A 3,526-nucleotide genomic window follows, 5' to 3' on the forward strand; every position below is an offset into this window, starting at 1 on the left:
TCATAACAGGAGCAACATTACAGTTACGAAGGCGCAAAGGGAATAGTTTTGAGGCCGGGGTCGCACAGCATGAGGATTAAAGGTGGCAGCTCAGGAGGCTGAGGCACGCTGCCATTGGGGGTCTCCTGGCCTGGGAAGACATGGGTAGTGCCCCCAACTACATAAGCCCTACTGTGCTGCGGGAGGCCTTCCTAAGGACGGCCGAGCTGCCCAAACGGTGAGCGTGAGGGAGGGTTACATTTCATCTCTGTGCGGCTTTCCAGCTCCTCTTCATGGCCCGAGTCCCCTGCCAGGACCTTCTTGGAAATATCCAGAGTGCCCTCGCTGATGATGGCGCGCAGGTCCGACTTCAAGAGGCCGACTCTCCGGCTGTTCTTCAGGACCATTTTCATCGTCTAAGGGTGGGGAGGCAGAATGGTCAACGCCTGTCATGTCGCCATTGCTTACTCCCTGGACAGACTCATGTCATGTCGCCATGGCGCCCCTCCCCCCCGACATCAGTTTCCTGTTGTCGCTGGGGGGAGGAAACGTGGCTGTGGGTATGTCCGAGAACATGGAGCTGTGCATGGCTGCTGCTCGCTGTGTCCAGGGAACGATGACAAGGCATGTCTGCCACACTCAGGACAGACGCAGCTGTCAAAGGCCGTGCGCGCGCTCTTAACCCGCAGACCCAGGAGGATCCCGCCTCCCAGCACTGCAACCCTTGACGGCAGCTCCTCCTGTGGTGAACCAACCATACAATCAGCTTCACTATACTTCAAACCTGTGATTTAGCTACTGCGATGAACTGTGATGTAAATAGCTGACGTGTGACCTCAAGGGGTCTCGACCCGCAGGTTGATAACCTCTGAATCTAGCATGTCAGCTACATGATCCCCAAACGCTCAGCGCTGAGGAAACGGGGAGCCCAGGCATGTGGCATTCGGAGGCACCTGTCTGTCCGCCTGTCAGTCAGGGGTCAGCTGTGACGCCCTGTCACACCTGACTCCAGCCAGCCCCGGCCAGCAGCCCCAGAGCGCCACTCTGCCCCCTGCGTCTATTAGATGCTGCCGGGCGCTGTCTCCCGGGCACAGCTCAGAGGTAACTGGAGCCTTTCGGTGTAAGGGACAGGATGACTTCCCACATTGCACTCTGGGGCCTGGGGCCTCCCAGCTGTGGCCAGCAGGCTCTCCTGTCTGCCCTCTGCCTAGGTGGGGTGACTGCTGGGCATGGAGTGTCGCTTGTGCCTCAGGAACACAGGGAGCCGCAATGTACCTTTGCCATGTTGGAAAGGTATGTCTTTCTCCTGAGCCTTTTGACAAATCCAGTGACTTCTGTGAAGAACAACACAGAGGGCCATTACTGGAGCTGCCCACTGGAGCAACTCTTGTGGGGGGGAGGGGAAAGGGGAAGAGAGGCACCCAAGGCTGAGCAGAAAAGCTGTACTGCCTCAGGCTGGACCTCTTCCCACCTCCCCTCCCCGTCACCCCTCTCTATCTCCCTTCCCCTCCCCATCACCCTCTCCATTACCCCTCTATCTCACCTCTCCCCATCCCTCCTCCTTCTACCCCTCCCATCACCCCTCCCCATCACCCCTTGTTCACAAGGAGAATCATCACCCCACAGTGATGGCACTGAGAGGCCAAGCCTGTGTGAACAAGGCCCTTTCCTGAAGGGAGTCCTCCTCACCACCCCCCCAAAGGAAGGCAAAGCTGGCAGACTGTGTCCTGACTAGACCAGTCCCGCCCTCATGCTGGACATCTGGCCGCACAGCACCTCTTCCTCACAAGCACCCCAGGAACGAGCCTCAGCTGCTTGTGAGCTGCCAGGGTACCATGGGCAACAGCCATCTGAGCTAACCGGGGTAGGTTAGTCTAGATTCCAAGGAGTCGACTTTTCACTCAGGAGCTCCAAAGACCCCAATGTTCTCATCTCTCTAAGGCCAGGAGGGGAGGCCAGCTGCTCCCTCTCAGCCTCCTCCATTCACCTGACAGATGCTGACAGGGACACTCAGACACTGTCCGCTGGTGTGGCCCAGCTGAGAACCAACCAGAAGCTCTGACATGCCACCGAGGCCCACCTGCTCTGCCCCAGGTCGAGGGCGATGGGCAAAGTGCGTCACTGTCACAGGCAGGTGACAGTGCCTGACTGAGGCTGGAGCTGCCCGGGTGGCCTCTCACAGGGCCTGTGCTCCACGTGCAGTCCTACCTTTGAGTTTGGAGAGCTGTAAGATGGCTGGGAAGCCTTCCAGAGCGTTGAGAAGCCACAGTTTGAGTCTCTTACTGAACAGCCGCACAGACTTTAGGTACTGGATACTGACATCCTCCAGGAAGTCGGGAAGGAGCATGTCCTCCAGGCCCTACAGACAAAGAATGGAGCAGAATGACGTGGCCCGCTGGCGCCACAGGGACTGTGTCACAGGGACTGGGTAGGTCGCTAATGACAGGGGCAGCCACTGCCACCCTGGTGTGCCAGGACTGGAATCTGTCAAACATTGATAACGGCATCTTCCCCAACCCCCGATTCTGCGGATGAACCCGAGGCCTTGTGCGTGCCCCGCAAATGCTATGGCACTGAGGAACATCCTAGCCCCCGATTCAGTTAAAGCAAACAAAACCCCAGGCAACAAAACCACCACCCTGGCAAGGGCCACGCGTGTCAAAGCCAAATGCTGAAGGGCCGGGTCAGCTCCCTGTAGTCTTCCGTGAGAGAAAGGAGAAGCCCTAGGCCCGTCAGACCTTGACAGTAAGAGCCGCATCTGCAGAAGACACTTTCCGCACAGAAACGAGGCCTGTGTGACCCCCCGGCTGCAGCGTCGGCCCCGGAGTGGAGCTCAGGGGCAAGGCAAGCCTGGCTGCCAGAGCAGCCATGCTCTACATTCCAAACCACCTTTCCTTTGCCGAAACGCTATTTGTTTTATGCGGTTGAGTGTTTGCCTGAATGCAGGTCTGTGTACTGCAGTGTGCACTGTCTGAGAAGACCACAAGAGGGCGCTGGGTTCACTGGAACTGGAGTTACAGAAGGTTGAGAACCAGCAAGGGGCACTGGGAGTCCATCCTGGGCCCTCTGGGAGAGCAGCCGGTGCTCCTAACCCTGAGTCATTGCTCTATCTCCCTCAAACTGCCTTTAAAAAATACTGGCCTGGGGCCACCTATAACCTCAGTACTCCAGAGACTGAGGCAGGAGGATTGGAAGTTCAAAGCTTTGACTGGATACTGTCTCCAAGAAAGAACAACAGACATCTTTGATTGGATGTCCAGAGAGACAGAAACTGGCTGAATTCTGACCATGGTCATTGTTTTCTTTGTGTGAGGAAATTCAAAGGAGCAAAAGGCCCCTGTCCACCGTACACAGATGTTTGTGTTAGGGCTGTGCTGCTCTGTGTGTGCTGGGAACACGATTCTGGGCTAGTATGTGTTGGGGTGTTATTCTGGCGTGGTGGAAACTAAGTGTGCTGTTCTGGGCTGGTGTGTATTGTGTGTACTGTTGTGAGCTGGTGTACATTGGGGGTTCTGTTCTTGGGGGGCTGGTGTGTAATGAGTGTGCT

At 56.8% G+C, this 3,526-nt stretch overlaps 1 long non-coding RNA gene across 1 annotated transcript; it reads right to left on the minus strand.

The window, feature by feature from the left end:
* Positions 1-244: 244 nt before the first annotated feature.
* Positions 245-2,237, minus strand: LOC129685646 (uncharacterized). The gene is made up of 3 exons (XR_008721519.1): positions 2,188-2,237; positions 1,255-1,313; positions 245-395 (listed from the first exon to the last, which is right to left on the minus strand). It is a non-coding gene; the product is annotated as an uncharacterized LOC129685646 (long non-coding RNA).
* Between the last annotated feature and the right edge of the window lie 1,289 nt (positions 2,238-3,526).

Source organism: Psammomys obesus, unplaced genomic scaffold (assembly GCF_907164565.1).
Source record: "Psammomys obesus unplaced genomic scaffold, mPsaObe1.curated_primary_1811, whole genome shotgun sequence".
In the NCBI taxonomy this organism is placed as follows: domain Eukaryota; kingdom Metazoa; phylum Chordata; class Mammalia; order Rodentia; family Muridae; genus Psammomys; species Psammomys obesus.